At 33.7% G+C, this 23,661-nt stretch overlaps 2 long non-coding RNA genes across 2 annotated transcripts; one reads left to right on the forward strand and one right to left on the reverse strand.

Moving 5' to 3' along the window:
* Positions 1-7,615: 7,615 nt before the first annotated feature.
* LOC127839244 (uncharacterized) lies at positions 7,616-8,067 on the reverse strand. The gene is made up of 2 exons (XR_008030243.1): positions 7,848-8,067; positions 7,616-7,753 (listed from the first exon to the last, which is right to left on the reverse strand). It is a non-coding gene; the product is annotated as an uncharacterized LOC127839244 (long non-coding RNA).
* Positions 8,068-10,197: 2,130 nt separating this feature from the next.
* Positions 10,198-21,235, forward strand: LOC127838924 (uncharacterized). Its single transcript, XR_008030038.1, has 3 exons — positions 10,198-10,279; positions 14,159-14,334; positions 20,750-21,235. It is a non-coding gene; the product is annotated as an uncharacterized LOC127838924 (long non-coding RNA).
* Positions 21,236-23,661: the final 2,426 nt, after the last annotated feature.

A 23,661-nucleotide genomic window follows, 5' to 3' on the forward strand; every position in this document is an offset into this window, starting at 1 on the left:
TTTAAGATAGATATTCTCTACATTCCTCATGGTATGTTAAGCACAAACTCTGACAGATCTCATCTTTGAACTTTGTAACGGGCGAAAAATAAATGACCTTGTTCAGAATGAAATGGCAGAATGACAAAGCACAACAATTTAAGGGGAAACCATAAATTAATGTGACCAGCAAAGATGTGTTCAAAGCAAAACAATATGTCATGTCTTTGGGGACTTTGAATTTTGATGGTGTCATTCATTAAACATTGAATATTTTTGTTAAATATAGTTAAATATAATGATATAAAGGATATTTGATTAAGGCGTGTATGTTAATTATTACTTTAAGCACAAATATAGCACGTCTATCAATTACTTATGAAACTTGCACCTGATAATGATAAATGCATGAAAATTAAATTGTACTTAAGACATTATTTCATACGTTGAGCTTAAGAAAATTGAAAGCTGTTTAAATTGTGCTGGTAACATTATATACAAAATATGTATTGGATTATATTCATGTAAAAAACAAGTTTCAGTTTTCTGTTGTTACATGCAATATAGAAGTATTATCAAGAATCGTGTTAAGTATGGCACTATTCGAAATGAATATTCATTAAATAAAGACAAAATCATTTAATCTTCTTTCAATTGTCAATTCTGTATGTACTACTACTACCTTATTTATTTGACTTGATATGGTTTGTTAAATTATAAGATAATGCCTCTTTATTTGGAAAGCTTTCAATGTTTTGAAACTGAGTATTTAAAAATGAATTATTAAAAGAATTATGAAAAATCATGACTGATGTCAAAGTTATGTTTGATTTTGCCAATTTTGTGTTGATATTTAATATACATGTACTTACATGCTCATAAGTGTTGACATTTGTTTTTGAACATAATAGTTTTTTATGTTTTATATCGTGTATATACACATTTACAAGTCCAAATTTTCATCCTCTCAATCACTCAGTAACTTTACCAACAATAAATGTTGGATCTCTGTATATAGGTAAATTGTGCAATTGATATATAGAGCAACTGCAACAAATCAGTCAGTTACAAATCAAGGCAGAGTGATGTTATATGCTGGCAATTGTTAAGTAGTGCAGTTGTCTCTTTTTGTTCTCAGGTTAGAACAATGTTGTTTGCTTCAAAAATAAAAACACAGTCTCCCTTGTAAGAAAATTAATGTGTTCACATCTCAACATAACAAGTAAATTCATAGAGAAAATCAAATTATTTACATGATATACTCGACAATTAGTCTAATGGAATTTGTAGAATAAAAAATAACATGTAATTATGACGATTATAAGTGAATGTTTGACACAAAATGTCTCTTCAGAAATGTGTATATTTTAATGATAAATCTATACATTGTACTTGCTGTACTTTTTATAGTATATTTTATGAACGTGCAGCTGATAAGTGAATGTGACAATTTACGAGTTATGTTACAATTTGTTTCACGTTGACATGGCCACATAAGCTGTTAATGGAGTGCATTCACTGCGGCCAGTTTCCAGAAATCTCCCAATTAAAAAACTTCACAAAATATCTTAAGATCAGATAGTTCGGTTGTTGACATTAGTTTTGATTTATTTATTGATTGTGTTATGCCTTGTACTCTTAATTTGTTATCAAATATTTAAGTTTATGTGACTTGAAGAGACTTACATGTTTATTTTATTGATGTGTTTGTGCTGATTTCTTGCATTCTGATTTAAGAATATTCAAGTGGAAAAAGAATATTATTATGCATTGAAAGTGTGTTGTGATTTCAAATAAAAATACTATGAAAATATAGTTCAGTCGTTCGATTACAAATTTATTACAAAGGTGATCAATTGCTCATCAAGTGTAGGTGTTTGCATACGGACATAATATGTCTGTGCTTTATATGTATATAATGTAGATCCCCATTTACCAGAACATATTTTGATGTGCTTAAATGTGCTAATAGCCTGATGAAATTCGTGTTGACTATGCGTTTTACATTTTGCCATTTTTATTTAAAAAATGAAAAACAAATGAATTGTCAGTGTAAATAAATACTGTATTGTTGTTCAATCAGTTAAACTATTTCACTGTTTTCATGCATATGTTCAAATCATTTTCATTTTTGTTCAATCTTTAAGATGCAACGCTTGTGTAATTTAGTTTATGAAACTTATATATACACAAAAATGTAGTACAGATGTATATCAAATGACTGCTGTGGGCTTGTGGTAAACAGAAAACCATGCTTTAAATTGAAAAACCTTGTTATATGCCATGTTTTTCATTTAATAATATTAAAAGCACTCTTGAAATTGAACTTCTTGAAAATATGTTTCATTGTTTTGTAAAAATATCTTAAGTTATCTATTCTAAATTATCTATTCTTATATAAGAAATACAAATTAAAATTGGTTATTGGAAATAAGTCAATTAAAAGTCAAGGGATAATGATGTAATGTACTTAAAAATGTCAAAACTGCTTTTGTCTCTATTTGTATTCTAGATATGTTATATCCTTAAACAAACAAATACAATGTTGTCTCCTTGTTGAATAGGTGTTGTGTACCTCTGAACATGTCAAGTCATTTACTTTAAGTATTTTAAATTAGTTCTCACTATCTGCACCCGTAAGTCACTCATGAATTTTGTGTAATAAACATTGGATAAATATATTTTTATATAATCAATTATAAGATAAGGTAAAAAGTGTATGTGCGTTATAAGTAATAAACATTGGATAAATATATTTTTATATAATCGATTATAAGATAAGGTGAAAAATGTATGAGCGTTATTAGTAATAAACATTGGATAAATATATTTTTATATAATCGATTACAAGATAAGGTGAATAGTGTATGTGCGTTATTAAATTCATCATGTATGACCATACTGTGCTACAAGTTTTGTAATTGTGACTATTAAAAGTACATGATCTGCAAAAAATGTCACTTAAACAAATGTGTATATGTTTATCATTATTAAATTCTTTCCAACTAGATTACACTTGATAAGTTTCGGCTTAAAGCTGAAAAGTTATTGTTACATTTTATCAGCGTTGAGCTCAACTAGCATCCGTAGTGAATACTGTAAAATTTAAGCTTTCTCCGAATGAGTATGTTGAAAATATCTTGACGACGGTTAGAATCTGTTTCGCATGTGTCAAAAAACAAGAACTAAAGGTCAAATCTTAGAAAAAAACTTGTTTTCACTGCAGAGGCTTCTTTTATTAATCGATCTGCAGTCAACGTTCTCCGAATACTTATATTGACGATATCTAGAATGAGTGCGAATCTGGGTCACGTGCATCCAAAAACTAGGTCACCAGATCATATCTAATACGATTATTATCTCATTAAGGAATCAATATTGATGATACCACACCGAAGATGTGGACCATTGTTTCTTTAAATGTTTGCGTTATCAGGACGTTCGTGTGCAAATGTTTATAAACACGAGTATATTTCATCCAATTAGTGCATAAAAACTCATGTTTGGCATACAAACGTTGACCTAGGAAGAAAATTGTAAGCTTGTTTAAGAAGTTCAGTTATTAATCAAACGAACGAGACGATTTAAAGGGGCCTTTTCACAGATTTTGGCATGTTTTGAAGTTTTTCATTAAATGCTTTATATTGATAAATGTAAACATTGGATCTAAAAAGCTCCAGTAAAAAAAACAAGAACAAAATAAAAACATGCAAAAAGAAGCCTTCAGCAGGGCTCGAACCAGTGACCCCTGGAGTCCTGGAGTAAAAACCAATTAGACCGCTCGGCCATCCTGCCAAGTATGTATGAGAGATGTATTTTGTACTTTATATAAGCAATCTTAGTAGTTTCACAAAATTACACGACAATAACAGAACTCTCCAAATTATTAAATCGGTTCGCGTTGCAACGCTTAATAATTTCAGGTTTTTAAATCGTCAAAAGATGCATATAATGGCTATATTAGACCATGGTAAATGTTCAGTATTACTGTTTCCTCACAAATATCATAACTAAAACGAAAATTTGCGAATCTGAAACAACTTTTTTCAATTTTGTCAATTTACCAAAACTTGAAAAGATCCCTTTAAGTGCATGCTGTTCTGGTTTTATGCTGTTCGCATGTAGTCATTTTCACTTTGCTTCTGAACAGAAAATGGTAAAAAATAGGCCAAAACTAAATACTGTGCTAATAAGAAAAGTTCATGGAATATAATCCTATATAAAGATAAAATATGAAATCTGGGCTTAATGCATGTTTGTAAAATGTCGTCCCTGATTAGCATTAATGCATGTTCATAAAATGTCATCCCAGATTAACCTGCCCAATCCACAAAGGCTAATCAGGAACGACACTTTCCACATAAACGGGTGGCTTCTTTTTAAGGATAATTCCTTAAAACAAAAGTACCATACAAGTGGAAAGTGTCGAACAGCAAAGGCTAATCTGAAACGACATTTTCCACATAGACTGGCTGATAATTTAAACGATAATTCCCTTGAAAAATTCCATACAAGCGGATAGTTTCGAATTGAACAGGCCAATCTTGGACCACAACGCACATGCATTAAACCCGGTTTTCCCAAGGCGCGGCTCATATTTTTTAATCCAGATGTTCGACCATTTCAGTTTTAATGACCAACATCATACAATTTGCTAATAACATACGCATTGAAACTATCAAATAAAAGGTAATTAATATAATGATCCATCAAGAACGTAATATGATATACCAAGAAAAACAAGTTGACAAGCAAGGGGTCGTATAACTTCACTACGGAAGAGATTTTACGGTTACTGGCGCACGTAGGCCATCTTGTGACGATATTTCTATCTGAAATACTTGTTAGTATCGGTGTTTTGGTACATCATAACCTTTGAATAGTAACTAGCTATAAGAATATTATTAATTTCAAACAACTGAACTATTTTATGTTGCTAAAGATGAACAAAGATGGACACACACAGCCGCTTTGTAGATTCGCCTTAGTTTAGTTTAGTCTAACCTATTTATTTTAGCTCGATTGCATGGAAAGCCTTAAACTTATTTGAAACGCTCCTGAGTCCATTTCCTCGGACTAGAACTAGGACTTGGTGTCTATGGGGAGATTTAAAGAACGATTCGACAGTGGGGATCGAACACGTGACCTCCCGATCTCGAGGCGGACACCATATCTACTACGCCACGGCGACTGTATGTTTGTTTATCCTTTTAACGCTTTATTTCGACTTCTTAATGAATTGAGTGTTAGCTATATGATACTTTGTTTCAACATCAATTTAATAAATTCGAGATGTTGTTGTCCTATTGATTATCGTTTTGTTTTTATGTAATCGTTTCTCAGACAGTCACAGTTCTAGTTTTTTGGTATGTGTTTAATTATTTAGTAATTAAATGGTCATTAAATTGAAGTGTCTTGTCTTTGTATTGCACATGCATCTGAATCGTGTCGCTATGAAGTTAACTGTTATTTAGCTTTTAATGTTTAACACATTTTTTTGGACCAACATGCCCAAGTGTGAGGTCTGATCATCGGTCTAAAAAATATCCTGATTATATTATTATATTTATTGAGTTTCATAATTTGATAACATCTGAATGAAAATCGTCGGTTATTCAAATAATAAAGCGACCTGTTCATTTTCATTATTTGTGTGATTACCGTCCACAGATTTGTTTGCCTATTGCTCAGGGAAGCGGACAACGACAACGAGCGAGGCATGGTATTGTAATGCGCACGGGGGGCTTAGCCTTTTGCTAAAATTTTCGCTAAGAAGAGACTAAATTTGAACGAAAAATATCATAAAAGCGTAAAGTGTCGTACCTAATAAGCACGTGCGGGCTGCATTAAGCCCCGTTTTCATAGGCTAAATTATTTGAGCCGATTCGTTGCCTCGTGGTTACACACTGGCACCAGGGGGTCGAATGATTTGAGACCGCTCTCAAGCATGACCTTCTAGTATTTTTGGTTTTCATTAGACGTTCGACCAACTAAAAGGTCTTCACTGTGAGCACTAACTAAAAAGGTTCGTCGCTGGAACCGGAGATCATATGACCTGAGGTCGCATGTATCTATCATTATACATCATGATGCAGATGCCACGTCCTTTAAAGGAGCGGTGGCAGTAAAGAGCTTCCTGGCGAATTAGTAAAAAAGTTATACACCCAATATGTATTTTATCGTCCGTGCCTTTAATAGAAATATCAACAGCGCTCTGCTCCACCCATTCCCCTTGCATTTATTAGTCGACTCCTTATGGCTCGAAGTCGCGGGACCGACAAGAAAACTTTGATGGATATGACCTTCGAGCCGAAAGATTCATACTATTATTATTTGTTTGCTTACAAAAACAGCAGCACAAAATTAACTTTCAGTCAAGGCGCCGAAGGCACTGACGTTGTTTGCTGTTTTTTAATCTTAGACGCAACTCAGTTTTCAAAAGTATGTGATAGCTTTTTATATCGCAAGTTTGAAGTGACCACAACCAATTCAAATTTATAAAGAGTGTGTCTTAAAGCACATATTGAGACGTGTTGTTAATCAGTGTGCACAGGCTAGTCTTATATGACATGCATTAAGCCCCTTTTTCCTGAAAGCAGCCAATATGTACAGATTTCAATGATCAACACTAGACTGGCCAACGTTGTCTTACAAGCTGTTAAATACTTTTAAATACATACACAAAATTTAGTGTACCAGTGGGAACTATAAACAGGCAGATGCGGTGGTTAGATCAGACGCTCCTAGCCTAGCATTCGTCGTCTGCTTAATTTTACTGCAGTTATACACACAGGCAGGCACGGGTTACAGTTCCTAACGTAGTAAAGCCCATACTGATTTGCAAAATTGTCTTTACATTATTTGTGAGCTTACGCTCACAAATAAAAACGAAACAAAATTTTGCAAGTGTTGTTAAATTAACATTTTGAGTGTCTATGTTGCAGAGTGGAACGCTATTCGTCATTAGTCCGTGTAAGAAGAAATCTGCGTCGTACAACTCCATATATACAAGCATACGGCGTATGTACGCTTGCCCGTCTGCGTCGTACAAATCCATATAACAGCATACGGCGTATGTACGCTTGTCCGTCTGCGTCGTACAACACCATATAGCAGCATACGGCGTATGTACGCTTGTCCGTCTGCGTCGTACAACACCATATAGCAGCATACGGCGTATGTACGCTTATCCGGCACAGGCTTATCTGGGACGACACTTTACGCACGTGCATTAAGCCACGTTTTCCCAGAACGAGGCTCATATTTACCCAAAGATTCATCAAGTGTCATGTAGAAACATTCAGTGCGTTTTGTGTTTGCTTAATGCCTGATATGTGAATGTTTGTATTTATTAAACATTGTTTGTTGAATATAAATGTGAATTACCGATACATATTTTATTAAAGAATCATTACTATATTACTATCGAATTATGTCAAGTGGTCTATTCAATGATGATACGATGAGAGTGATTATAACTGATGATAAATGATGATAACCGACGATAACTGAAGTTAACCGATGATAACCGAGGATAACTGACGTCAACCGATGATAACCGAGGATAACTGAAGTCAACCGATGATAACCGAAGCAATGGCTTTTGATTTCGTTATTATTACACAAAGCAAGCATGTTGTAATTTGTTAAATACATTTTAATCACCATATACCGTTAATAACATAATTTCGATAAAACAACCGTCACAATGTCGATTCACTTAATTGCGTCTGTCAGATCTTGTCCAGATTGTAACTTCATCATCGATGTACATCTGAAATAAAATACCAAAAAGCATCACTATTTGAAGACGGTGTTGTCAAGTGCAATGCATGTATGCATAACTAAAGAATCATAATCACACTTACAGGTCAGTTGTTGAATACTAGTATGAAGATTTAACAGCTGGACCTGACTGTAACTTTCTGATAAGTCTGGAGATGTTAAATGAATAACTGAAAACAAAAAACTGAAATATTTACTCCCAAGATCATTAAGGTATTAATTCAATCATGTATTGCAGTAACCTTTCAGATCTGGGGCATAGTTGTAAAAATCGGTTGAGCTGTAAAGGAAATACATTTATTAATAGAGTAAAGCGTCTGGAATGCGTTGTAATGATAATTTTTAAAGTGCGTGTATTTTCTTACAAGGCGTTTAAAAGTGATATTATGGGCATTTTTCACTGTTGATTTGAGCTGAAAAGAAATAACAGGCCAAAAGAGTTAGTTAAAATGTGGTAACTGTCCAATTATCTGCAACTCATCTTTCTTCTAATTGTTTATAAAAATATATATTATATTCGATATTTTACATGACTCACCCAGTCCTCTAAGCGGAAATGATACGTTCAACAAAATAGTGCCCTTGTGTCGTATGAACGAATCTGCACTAACACTCAATTTTGATTCACATTGAAATCGAATCATTTTCATATTCAAATGCATTATTTTTCTCTTTCCGGGATCTTGTTTTAGCATTATAGGATGTTGATGCTGCATTAACAAATATAAGTGTATATGAAGTGAAAACACCAAAAATAAAAAAACGGCTGCGATATACACCTATAAATTGTTAGATGCCCATAATATCTCTTTCAATAGGCTGAACAATATTTAAGCCTGACAGACACAGAGGAAGCGCGTTATATCTGACTCGCAGAGGTCCCGGATTTGAATCCTGTGGATTTCATTCAACTATTTTACTTGACATTATAGTTATTGCAGAATACGCCACACATAACAGCATGTTTTGGTAAAACCATTTAACGACACTTTCAATACCAAACATACACAGAGATTTGACTGGAACAAGCACTTTTTAAAACAAGAATTTCAACGAGTACATAAAATACAGATTTTATGCTGCTTATGGCAGTGTAAAATACATCAGAATTACTCTTTTTATTAGCCTGTGTTCTTGTTTAAAAGTTCATTGTGTACTGCACGGTTATGCACGGTTATACTTCACGCAAAGTGAAATTTTGTCACCGATTTCAGACGTATTCAAGGATGTATTCACATACCTTAATTAAGATATCGGCACAAACTGCAAGAACACTTGTCTTTTATGCACTTTAGATGTTTTCAACTATATTTCAATAACTGAGATATTTGAACAAATAAAGCTTTTAACAGTGTGTTAACATTCTTCAAGCCTAGAGCAAGACTGCCACTGATTTTGTGGCAATATGTGGCTTAAGGGATAAAAGATCAAGCATACGAAACAAGAGAGAATGGCGTGAATGGAATGCATGCGTATCGTTGTGTATTTTTGTAATCTTGTTCTCCAATCTGAAATTTAAATATATGGAGATCATCGTATTTGCTAGTAAGGTAATTCAAAAATTGAACACTTATTCTTCCCAATCAGATCCGCATCCCATCCCTTACAGGCCCATTCATTTTGTCCATAATATTCACATCACTCATCTTGTCTCGCACTCCAATGGTCACACTGGTCGAATAATCATTAAAATCGTTTTATAATCATGCTTGTAGATGAATTTCTGCAATATTAACATTCCATTATCTGTGGTTTTACCATTTAAATTACACTAATTTCAATGCCGAAATGATCGCATTATAATATTGGGGACGATTGAACTTTACCGGTACGCAACACTTAACATCAAACAGCTTACCCTAACCCTAACCCTTAACACCTAACACATAACAACTAACGCAACATCTTATAATCCATTTTATCCTATATATTTCCTTAGTATCGGGGGCTACAGCCCCCAAACCCCCGCTTTGTCGATAGTGGTAAACAACTGCGTACCGGTAAAGTTCAATCTAGCCTAATACTGCAACCTTTTAAAGCAATTTTCAAGCCTTTCTTTCCCCTATCGCAAACTTTTGTAATACTTTTAACGATCGATATGGTTTTTTTTTTATTAATTTCAATAAAAGGGCATGTCATACGAATGCAGGCACCAGTACAAACATCGTTTTGGCAGCCATATTTCGACAAAGAATTTTTCGACAAAAGCCCCATATAACAGAAAACGCAAATTAAAAGTTCATTTTTTTTTAACTTAAAATGCAATTGACGTGATAAACATACTGCAGAAACATGTGGATATTAGAAAAAGGCACATAATACAAGCCTTAGATTTTTAAATAGCTTTTATTCAAGAAGAGAAGAAAAACTCTTTAGAAATTACGCACTACGGAGAGATACTCGATGTTTTAGTTGAATGTAACCTAAGATGGCGGCGTTTGACAAATCATTCAGTGAACGAACTTGACAAATACATTTTAGTAAGGAATATAAAACTCATAATGTAATGACAAAGGTGAATATGTGTTTATTACATCTATTTATATGAAATAGCTATATATAAACGATGGTCTGATTCATACAATTTCTATTTTTCAAACAAATGAATCGTAAACTGTACATTTTGTCAAGACAGATGAATGAGCTGCTCCCCTTTTTTTCAAGTATCGTTCGGTGACCTAGTGTAGAAATGGACCTAATATCGATGATTTTGTTTACATTAAAGCGGGTATATACGATTTTTTATATGTGTTAAATTGTAATATATTGATAAAATATATTACAATACATAAAATGGGAAAGAAAAATTATACATTACTGATGTCATTAAAGCCAGGGTTCGCCAAAACCGTCGGTCTGCCAGTCCAGACCGGCAATTTTTTCTCGGGACCGACAAGTGAATTAAGATAATCAGTTCGACTGACCGACACAATCAGATGAAAAATGATTTCAAAAAGATCACTCAAAGTGTATAATATGCTATTGGATTAATAGAAAGTACATGCGTTTTGTTTAACTTCTGTCAAAATCCTTTTTTTCTTACCTTCATTTTGATGTTTTGATGTTTAAAGTTGGATTAGAAATCTTGTTTCAACAGGCATTTGTGAGCTTTTTGTTAAATAGTTTCATTATTATATTGTTCTGGGAAGGATATATTTTAATGTACATACCAACAATTTCTGAAATAAATATTAGATTTTTCACCCGATGTACAATATTTCGGATATTTTAAATTCGGACATAGGGTTATTTAGGTGTTGATTTGTTGTTGATAGTATGTAGCAAAATGTTTTGTGTTATTTCAGACAACAAGAATGGATGGTGGTAATTATCATGGGCCTTTCTATCAAGAAATAGGTGTGCAAGACATTCATTTAATTGAATCTGGAAATCAACCACCTCAGCTAAGACAAAATATTTTAACAATAGCTAGGTGTTGTTTTAGAACTTGTGAAATTGGCTAATAAACAGAAATTGAAGTAATCCAAAGTGTGAATGGGCGTGTGCAATTAAGTCAAACTTGATTGGATGTCACCAGGGCCCTCAATCTATCAAATCTGCGGCCTAAATTCGGCCGCAGTCCCCCACCTGAAAAGTATAATTTTTTCCCCTTTTTTGGGAGAAAAATTCCCCGTAGGATTTAAAAAAACAACAAGGGCTGTTTGTAAAACATGCATGCCCCCCATATAGGCTGTCCGTTGTAGTGGCAGCCATTGTGTGAATATGATTTTTGTCACTGTGACCTTGACCTTTGACCTAGTGACCTCAAAATCAATAGGGGTCATCTGCGGGTCACGATCAATGTACCTATGAAGTGTCATGATCCTAGGCAAAAGCGTTCTTGAGTTATCATCCGAAAATCATTTTACTATTTCGGGTCACCGTGACCTTGACCTTTGACCTTGTGACCTCAAAATCAATAGGGGTCATCTGCAAGTCATGATCAATGTACCTATGAAGTTTCATGATCATAGGCGTATGCGTTCTTGAGTTATCCGAAAACCATTTTACTATTTTGGGTTACCGTAACCTTGACCTTTGACCTAGTGACCTCAAAATCAATAGAGGTCATCTGCGAGTCATGATCAATCTACCCATGAAGTTCCATTATCCTAGGCGTATGCGTCCTTGACAGGGTTCGACATTAACTTTTTTTACAGCCAGACCATCGGGCCAGCTCCTCTTAAAATGTACTAGCCCGAATATGATGTCTACTAGACCATAAATGACATAACAAATAAACACAATTGTGTCGTGTAACGGTTCAATCAATTATTTATCAGTAAATAATTAGTGAACACAAGAAAGTCATTTTGATGCAAAGAGTAAAAAATAAAATAAAACTATTTAACAACATAAATTGTTTGTTATAATTTCACTGTTTATCACCAGTTAAATAAATGATGTCTGTACAGAAGGTGACATTTATTCAAGGTCATCAAATTCTGGCCTCCTTGACCGCTGTGCTCCATGCAACCACAGCTCTAAGGCCCTTTTTCCAGCATAATCTGTGTCAGTTTTACCGTCGGATTCTTCTTTATTAACTTATTTGTCGGATGAAAATCCAATCTTGAACAAAGCCATTCTTTAAATAACATTCTCTCGTCTGCTACGCCAAAATGTTTACATTGATGATACCGATTGTCAATAGAAGTCGTAAAAACATGATGTAAAGTTCTAAGACACTTAAGAAAATCATTAATATTCATGACAACTTGACCAATGGAAACAAGCAATTTCTGCGGGAAGCTCTCCTTCGCCAATCGCGTCTAAAAATAGCGATGAATCATATGAATTCTCCACGTTTATTTATATACGCTAGTTTTGTTCTGATGTAAATAACGGATACGAGAGTTATTTTACACATTAAGAGAAAAAGGTTTTCGGTTAGGTATAGTTATATGAATCAGTATAGATTTGTTATGTACGACCAGTCGGACAAGCTAGCCCACAGTTTTACTAGCCCGACCACCGATCTTACTAGACAATGTCTGTCGGACGTGCCTTAGTGTCGAACCCTGCTTGAGTTATCATCCGGAAACCATTTTACTATTTTGGGTCACCGTGACCTTGACCTTTGACCTAGTGACCTCAAATCAACAGGGGTCATCTGCAAGTCATGATCAATCTACCCATGAAGTTTCATGATCTTAGGCGTATGCGTTCTTGAGTAATCATTCAAAATCCATTTTACTATTTCAGGTCACCGTGACCTTGACCTTTGACCTAGTGACCTCAAAATCAATAGGGGTCATCTGCGAGTCATGATCAATGTACCTATAAAGTTTCATGATCCTAGGCCCAAGCGTTTTTGAGTTATCGTCTGACAACCACCTGGTGGACGGACCGACAGACCGACCGACAGACCGACATGAGCATAGCAATATACCCCCTCTTCTTCGAAGGGGGGCATAAAAAAATAATAATTTAAAGATGAGTCTCATGATTATTATATCATAATTTTATTTCAATTTAATCTTGATAAACATACTTAATTATTAAAAAAAGAAATTAACATAGTGCAAACATGTACAAATGTAATAATGAGAGAGTAAGTAAAAAATCTCCCAAAAAAGAAAACGCCGCGAAAATTCCCCCTCGTGAGGGTAGCAACCCGCTTTCCCTAAAATGGATTGAGGGCCCTGGTCACCCTAACTTTTCAAGAACATGGATTTGTAAGGCTGTGCAGGCTAAAAAACTGTTTGACAAAAAAAAGTCTAAAAAGTATGCCATTGGGTTATTATTAATAGAATAATTGTTTAATTATATCGACTTTGAACATGTTTTTATTGTATTTTAATGTGATAAAAACCCATAAACATCTAAAAGGTACTCTCTTTTGTTGTGTTTTGCTGTTATAGTTTAGTCAGACAGTGGGACTGACAGAAACTGATTCGGACTGACAAAAATTTCAAGTCTGTCAGTCTGAATGACTGACAAATTTTTCAAGTTTTGGCAAACCCTGAAAGCCCAATTTCATAAAATGCAGCAAAGACAAATTAGCGCCCCGAGCCGATTGTGACGTAGAGTAAAGTGGGTAGTTATCGCCCATTTAACATTGTTTTTGCATTTAATGTCACTAACTTGCGATTTATTCGCAATCAATTTGTACACTTAGGTTATTTTGCAGTTGAACGTGAAATTGCTGATATGCTTTCTATAGTCTTTATGTGTTTAATGCGAGAATGCACTAACAAAAATACAAGGTGTATGGTGGCAGTTTTCGGACACTTCAGGTAGTTATTTTCCACTCTACAAGTTAAAAAAAAATCTAATTTTTGTACTGAAATTGAAGATTTCTTTTATTTTTTTCTTTCACAAAATTTGTTCTGAACAAAATCACAAAGCAATTCAATGAAACATTGTACGATTGAGTTACAATCATCTTTTGCAGTGGAATGGGTAGTTGCAAACTTGCTCTGCGGGTATCTCTAAGATCATTGCGTCCCCTGTGCAGTTAATATGCCATTCGGATCCACAGGAAGTACAGCAAATCCACTCACTGGCAGCTCCCTCGTCGGATCGACAACCCGGTTCATTGCTGTCCAAGCTTCATGGGGGTTCTTTCAGGTAATTCAGTGTGCCGACTTTTAATTGCATTTATTCAATCTCTACCTGGGGTATTGTTTGGAAAGGGGTTTCAATCAAGGATTGTTTTCACCTCAAGGCAAAGTTCATTGCTTGTTACTTGATAACCGATGGATGCCATCCCAGTACGGTACTCAACCAATGCATTTTCTTCGGCTTCTGTCAGGACGGTGAAAGGGTCAAGTCTTGCTCTATGCCACAGGGTCCAGTAAAAAAAAAAAATTGTTTATGTAAACAATTTTATTTTTTTTACTGGACCCTGTGCTCTATGCTCTGGAGTTCGACCTGCGAGTTTGTCCATTAGAGTGGATTTATGAATCCTGAACATTTCTGCTGCCTTCCGCTTCAACACAGCACCACTATTTGCCATAGCTATAGCAAGTTTTTAATTGGCATCTGAATAATGTTTGTCGCTTTTTGATACTTGTAGTTGCTTTGTCATGATTCTGAAAAATAAAAGAAGCAATTTATACTTGGGGAATACTTACTTCAGTATTGTCGATATTTCTCGCAATTGACAATTCTAAGTGGCAATTTTCGACCATCCCAGTAACCAGACAACGGTGATTTTGTTTGCATTAACGATTAACAGTCATTATATTAAGGATACAAACTATCATTTCTCACTATTTCAGCACCTAATAGCATTAAATAGATGTTTTATGACTAAAATGATTTGGTACCTACCTTATAGATGTTGATAAGATGCTCACATTAAAATACGATATGATTTTCAACGATTGAAAACAAAAAGCGCTGAATGGAACTTGTATGTGATATGTATGATGTCATCATAAATGACGTTATATTTAGCAACTACATAATAGAAATAACAATAATTTAAATGTGTCCGATAAATACCACAGGACGATATTACCCGACCTTACTCTACATATTTTCCTACAATAACCGAAGCATTCGTCTTTGTATTAGGATCGCAGTTAGTGTTCGTGTGTCGTATGAAAAGATATCGTTGGGGGAATTCAAACAAACCGTTAAACTAAGTTTAGATTCACATCGTACATGTATGGTATACATGCTGGCGAATTCGTTTTCAATTTCAGAATTAAATATCTGGCTTATTTCGCATTTTTCGACACATGTTCTTCTTAACTTTTATTTTAATTTATATTGAAATATATATATAATAATTGTTTACACATTTTATATAAATTCATAAATATTTGACAAAATCGTATATACCCGCTTAAATCAGTGCGTTGAAGGCAATGAAGTTTTTCGCCATTGCATAATCTTAGACGCAACTCATTTTTCAAAATTAGGTTATAGCTTTTTTTAATCACAAGTTAAAAATAAACACACTCAAATTTAGAAAGAGTGTGTTTTTTATGCAAAGATAACGATGAGTGTACATACTGTTTATCATCCTATTTTTTGTTTTAGAGATAGCTTAGACAACTAAAAATAACGTAATGTCCCTTTTTTATAGACATTATGAAAGCATGGATAATGTTTCGTCATGGTTGGAAATCTGATTCGTGCATTATGGGGTCAAAAAAGGGAGATATGAAATGTTAATATATTTCACCAAACAACAATTATTGCAATCAACATAAATCACACTTATGGAGTATATAAATACATACAAATATCAAATGCATTAATTAAATATATAGTAAATAATAACTAAGGCAATGAAAATTGCGACATAATAATGAGAAAAGTTTCAACAAAACAAAAAAAAGAAAACTTAATGTGAAAAAGATAAAACAATAAAAGATGGAAATGTAAATTGACAAAAAGTAAAGAAGTATTATAGAACGAAAACAATTGAATATGATTTAATTGCTTTCAGTTACAGCAATTTTCCTCCTTCTTTATAAAGTACCGGTAAATGGTACTTTCCCAATGGAGCCAAAATTTCCAAATTCCCAATCGGCATCTGAAAAAATCCCAATCGGCGTACGGATTTTTTCTCAAAACAATCGAAAGTTTCGTAACAAAACACAACTTTCGGCGAGCGAACAAAGAAAATCTTATAGTTGTGTGTAGCCACGCGCTTGATTAATTTCGGGTTTTATTATTCAGCGCGTTCAATCAATAGAGTCGTTACTGTTTCCGTTCTTTTGTCAGGCAGCCAGCGTACTGTTTTACGTCGGTTTGTATATAACCTTATCGTAGTTTGAAATGAGTCTCAGTCATAATAGCAAATATTATGAAAAAAAACTAAAAAAGAGTCATCAGGCAAGTGGATCCCGTTTACTGACGCAGTTTGGTTTCAAGATATCAAATAATCTTTGCACGACCAATCGGAACCGTCTATCACAGGACACATTGACAGCACTAATGATGCTGTGCAGAGAGGGATGCCAGCAACTGAGTGATGATCAAACATCAAAGATTGTTGAAATTTTCAAAAAAAATGAAAGAAAGAGACATTGCTTTATAAGAGATTAAACAACTAGTAAATGATTGTGTGTGTTCTTTTTAATATTTTGTTATTTATAATATATAATAAGACCCAAACTTCACGACGCGATTTTCCCAATTTAAAGATTTCACAACTCGATTTTTCCCAATTTTGAGGTTTTCACGACTCAATTTTTCCCAATTGGACTGGTACGGGTACTTTTCCCAATTTGACGAGGAAAATCGCTGAGTTAATAGCACTTGACAAAAAGCATATACAACATACAGCTATATACCCTATTTTCACAATATGAGGCACCATTTCATGACAATTGGGCATAATACATGTTATGTTGACTATGCATACAAATAAATCTTCGGAACTACAATGATTGGTTTTTAACTTGTAATTTCAAGTAATGATGCAGCGGAAACAAAGAAGCTGATTAGACAGTGTGAATACACAGGCTTATCCGTGCCTTTGTTTTTCGCATGTATGACAATTAAAGTTGCTCATATCTTCAATTATGTAAATTAAAGCCACTAAATATTGTGCTGAAGTAAACAGAATAAAGGAATATCAAGAATGCGAAAGTTATCCTATTTACCTCTGATTTCGCTTGCCTGTGCCTTCTGATTTGAAGTTCTTCCCTCCATGAATACAGCTCTTTGTAATTTCTGACACTTTTATATTTTTAATGAAAGTTTCCATAGGGCATCTGCTTTAATCATCATTTTTGTTTGAACTAGGTTTACAAAACTGTACACAATTTGAATGCTGGTACAGTTCAATGTTGCCTATATATGCACCATAAGTGGATAATTTTCTCCCCACGGTTAATGACACGGCCATTTTCAGAGAACTGAACGAGTGCTTGTATGAAACGATCAATTGTCAAATAATTATCAAATTAGTTGTGTAACTCAATTTCTAAGAAATACCTTTGACGACTGCCGTCATTGAATTTCATAATATCGATGCCGCACCTCATAAAAAACAGTTTTTTACACTTTCCTTAGGATCGTCGACTAATTAAAGAATCAACTTAGAAACCGTATTACATGAAAGGAAGCCGAAACATATGAAGAATGTGTGCACTTTTATGAGCTTTAACAAATTAATTACTGATCAACAGCACTGAATGACAATTCTATACTTTATTAAGCTGTAGGACTAGACAATCCCCAAAGGAAAGGCTATACATACACAGCCTCCGACTAGCCAATACAGTCTAGCAGTACGGGCCGTATGACTAGACAGTATAGGCTACATGTAGTTGTTCCGGGCCGCATGGTTAGCCACTGCTTTTCTTTAAATATCGTCTGGTGACCTAGTGTGGAATGGACCTAATATCAACAATTTTTTACAAAGTTGTTCGCCAGGGCAAAATCTTAGACGTAACTCATGTTTCTAAAATGCAAGATTGAAATAAACACAACCCACTGACATTTAGATTGTGTATTTTAGCAAAGGTATAAATGAGTGTGTACTGTTTGTCATCCTATTTATGTTATAGTGATAACTTTGACGACCAAAAATGACGAAATGTCCCTTTTAGACGTTCTGAAAGCATAGAAAATATGATGAAAATGGTATATAATGAGATTCAATCAAAATAAAATAAAATTTTCAATAACCACTAAAATTTTATATAAACATTGTTGGAATATTGCTGAAACCTATAACACTAAGAATATAATTTCACGATGCACATTCCCTTTTGACAACTTTTATCTTTTTGACAAATGATATACAACTTCAAAATACGTAAGCTTATTGTTGAACATAAATACAAAATAAATCTGCGAGCAATACTTTTTACCGTACGTCTTCAATTATTATTCAGTTTGATTATAAGACGGTGTCCACACTTTTGCGTACATTTTTTCGTATTTTGCATCGATGGCCTTATAGGACGGGGTCAGAAATATCCACAAAGAAACATTGTTTTCTTTCATCAAAGCCAGATTTACCATCAAATTATGCAATCCAACCATTCCAGAACACTACGTAAATTCACCGAATCCAACCTATAAACAGACAGAAACTGCCATTCATCGGTTTGCAATTGTCCCTTTTTTGACAAGTGTTAAGGGTTGTGAATTTTCTATGTTTCTAAAATGCAAGATTGAAATAAACACAACCCACTGACATTTAGAGTGTGTATTTTAGCAAAGGTATAAATGAGTGTGTACTGTTTGTCATCCTATTTATGTTGTAGAGATAACTTTGACGACCAAAAATGACGAAATGTCCCTTTTAGACGTTCTGAAAGCATAGAAAATATGATGAAAATGGTATATAATGAGATTCAATCAAAATAAAATAAAATTTTCAATAACCACTAAAATTTTATATGAACATTGTTGGAATATTGCTGATACCTATAACACTAAGAATATAATTTCACGATGCACATTCCCTTTTGACAACTTTTATCTTTTTGACAAATGATATACAACTTCAAAATACGTAAGCTTATTGGTGAACATAAATACAAAATAAATCTGCGAGCAATACTTTTTACCGTACGTCTTCAATTATTATTCAGTTTGATTATAAGACGGTGTCCACACTTTTGCGTACATTTTTTCGTATTTTGCATCGATGGCCTTATAGGACGGGGTCAGAAATATACACAAAGAAACATTGTTTTCTTTCATCAAAGCCAGATTTACCATCAAATTATGCAATCCAACCATTCCAGAACACTACGTAAATTCACCGAATCCAACCTATAAACAGACAGAAACTGCCATTCATCGGTTTGCAATTGTCCCTTTTTTGACAAGTGTTAAGGGTTGTGAATTTTCTATGGAGCTTTAACTGCCGACAAAGGAAACTACATGTATTTACCTGTTCACACAATGTGACAGTTGTGTTATAATTAACTCGCCTTGAACTAGTACACAACAGTTGTCAGCATGTAGTGTATGCGGATTATTAGGTGAAAGCAATAAGATAAACAAAGTGTGTTTTAACCTTTTCAGCCAGTCATGTTAACTATTTGTTCACTTATAATGTACTTTGTAACAGGTATCTCAATTTTGAATTCAATATGTTTCAACATTTCGCAATGTATTTATATCATAGTGTGAACTTATTTTTCATTGGAACGTTAATTGTTTATATAGTATGTTGAAACTGAATGTACAATCTTGTCAAGATTTTTTATTTTATGTTCAATCACTAAGTTTCAAAAAGCATAGATGCCAGTACATGCACATTCATTATTAAACACGAGTTCTAGATAATTATACTTAAAGTAAAGGGAAGTAATTGAGAGGAATCGTGTACAGTATAGTAAAGAAGAATTGAGTAGTATCCCTTCTGTCGCAACGGTTGTTCATGCACAAATTGGCAGTTTTATTCTGTATTTTATTGTAAAATGCACATATTAATTGCTTATTTAATTATATATTTGGATTTAAATAAAGTGAGATATGCTGAATTTACGTTTTCATAATTTTCATAATTATGCGCTGGACACATTCAAGTATGAAAAGAAACATAGTTTATTACCTTGAAAGCTACGTCAGTAGCGTCGCTGATAGCTGCAATATTCATGGCATTGAATAGCCAAGGAACTCACACAATACTTGTATTTTCCTGAAGCTTCATTTTTATTGCATTTTACAATTCTAAATATTACACTTGCCTTACTTCTACATCCGTTATCTCTGATTTGCCTTGTAAAGCAGACATATCGACATATGTGATTGAGATAATTGTTATTTAATTTCAGTTTTATAATAAGATATAATTAGCCTTTAATAAAACTTTGAAATATTTTGGGGGTTATGATCAATGCACTCTCCCCGCACCCTCCCCACCCAAAAAAATCAGGTACATGTAAGTTGATTTTAATTAGATATTTTTCACACATAAATTGAAAATCTGATAGGGTGTTTGATGACTTAACAGGTATAAAGGCATTAATAATACATGCATGTATTCACAGAGTTTTGTTAACCTTGTTGGGAAATAATTAATGAGCTAATTATTTTTTCAATTTTTAATAAACAGTTGATGTACAGAGGACACTTTGGCAAGCAAGGGGCTCAAGCATTGTAGGCAAGAGAAATAGAACTTGAGCCAGATGCTGGACATTTCTTGACCTCCCTCCTGTCTAGGTAGAAGTGACTGTTAATGGAATAGTTATATAGTTACCAGCAGAATTGTTACTCAAGCCGAACACTTGAAACTATACTGGCCCCATCCTGTTTAGGTGGAAGTGACAGTGGTTGGGATAGATATCTAGTGAGCAGCAGCCACGAAATTCAAGCCAAACACTGGACCTGTATTGGCCTCTAACCTGTTGAGTTGGAAGTGACAGTTGTTGTCTAGTGAGCAGCAAAAGTAGAACTTAAGCCAAACCCTGGACATGTACTGACCTCCCTCATGTTGAGTTTGAAGTGAAAATGGTTGTCTAGTGGGCAGTAGAAATAAAAAAATCAAGCCATTCACTGAACCTGAACTGACCCCTTTCTTGTTTGGGTGGAAGTGACTGTTCCTCGGATAGTTGTCAAGTCAAGAATTACAAGCCAAGTCGTGTCAGGTAAGAATACATTGATATCAATAACAGCCACATTCTTAGTGGCATGTAGTCCAATCACAGATTGCGTGTTCAACTGAGGTACAAATGCTATTTTGGTCAGTCATTGTCTGGTGTCAAATTTGTGTTGCCTGTCATTTCAAGTATAATTGTTTGACATCTTAATTGAAGCCACAGGAAAGAAGTTTAAAAAAACTGGAAGAGTGTCAGTCATTACCCAATTAAGAAGAAATCCATATTTGATACTGTCTGTAAACTGTTGTCAATTATTGTTTAAAATTGTAATTTTAGATAAGTTTTCATTGCAGTCAATATTAAGTTGTTCTTATCAATTATCAAGTCATTATCAAGCCGGTTATTTATAACTTGTATCAATTAAGTAAACTTATTTTAAATTATGTGATTTTCATAAATGTCATTAGTAAGCCTCTAACCTTAAAGCATGTTTATAACATGTACATTTTTTAGTTCATGTCTAAAAGTATATAAATTATGTATTTCAGTTTTATAAAGACATATTAAACTTTTAAAATTCAATAAAGTGAATTTACTTATAATTGACCAGTCGCCAAAGTATCGATCCCTCCGCCCACATTCTTCGAGCAGCCAATCAGATATCGATTTTTCACACACCCCTCAGCAATGCTTATCTGGCCGCCATTTTGTCCGACAAACAAAGCGTATCGTACATATGGAATGGACGTAATTTTTAAGAGTTTACACAGATTTTATATCAAATGCATGATCATTACTGTTCGATCATTATTCAAAATTGTAGGTGCTATACATACTTTATAAAAGGTTATTATTTTATCTTTATTTCTTGAACATATGAACGAGTAATGAGAAAACAAACACAATAAATAGTGTAACCACACCAGTTGTGTGTTCTATAAAACGTGTTATACCGTTTGATGCACAATATTATTAAGCAGTTTGGGCAACATAATAATTGCCACACGTGCATATTAATCTCAGCGTAATAGTCGATGATTAATAAATAACAGTATGTTGCGTGGATCTCAGAATGAAGGAACATTAAGGCATTGTTAGGTACTGTACACAAGAAAAGAAAACTATTTAATTACTTAAATGATTTCCAATTATATATTTATTTTCTGTGGATCATAAACAATGGAAATCATTATAAATTGTTAACTTAAATATTGTTTTAACTAAAGTAAAAACAACAAAAAGGTGATTTCAACGCGGCTTAGCTAGCTTAAAGCGACTTCAAGTGTAAAATGTAAGGCTTATAATACAACAACAACAACATTTCTAATACAACATATATTGATACTGGGAGAAATGTGAAAATTGCAATTAACATATAAGGGCCATCATGCTATAAATAAACAAATGCATAATATGCTAAATGTATTCAATTCGAATGTTCGTGAACAGCACCGTAATACCATTTCATTTTTCGATAGTGAAATGTAGCAGGTTCCCATTAAACATAAATGAAATAAAATGCATGTTAGATCTATTAATGAAACCACGAAATTAGGCCTGTATTATTATTATGGTTACAATCAAAATTTAATTTATATCTAAATTTAAAAAATCTGTGTCTTTTTAAAAATAACACAATAAAACAAAGATCTAAACATTTTTAATAAACAAAAAACCCATCATGATATGGATGTGTCATTTGCATTTAATAAAAATATTTTCAAAATTATATATGAATAGCAACCGGATTCACTGCCAGACGGTTTAATACAAGTTCAAAATCAATATGAAATAAATGCTAATTTTTACCACTGATTTTTCATCAACTTCCTATTATATGTATAAGAAACGTTTCTGATAGTTAACTCATTTATTTTGATTACGCCATTTCTCTCTAAAGCATTTATGATTGTATTGAAGTTGTACAAAGCAGTTTAGTTTAGTGTGCGGCTTTAATAAAAAGAGCATGATACATCGTTACAAGTATAGTATTTCACTCACGTAATGCGCTATAATTGCAATCTGCTTGTCGGAGTTTTCTAATCACTAGACCACATGACTATGTGGGCGGAGCGATCGATAATTTGGCGACTGGTCAATTTTATGTCATTCGTCCAAAATTGTGTGAAACAGCCATGATATTTTAAGCACTTTTTTCTCATTCCATGAATTGAAGTTGTTCAAGCCAGTATTTTTAACGTCAGTCCATAAAGTTAAATTATCAAGCTGATTTTTGTATACTAGTAATTATCAAAGCTTTCATGCTTTCCGCATTGTTTCAGGCAATTCACACGTGACTTACTACGAGATAGACTCCTTATATGGCCATGATACGTTCTTACTGGATCTAAACAATATAGGAGCTGCAGTGAAGGTATTGTGCACGGTGTTCTAGACAGTATATAATAAGGCATAAAACAGAAGTTTT

This window comes from Dreissena polymorpha, chromosome 7 (assembly GCF_020536995.1).
Source record: "Dreissena polymorpha isolate Duluth1 chromosome 7, UMN_Dpol_1.0, whole genome shotgun sequence".
NCBI lineage: Eukaryota > Metazoa > Mollusca > Bivalvia > Myida > Dreissenidae > Dreissena > Dreissena polymorpha.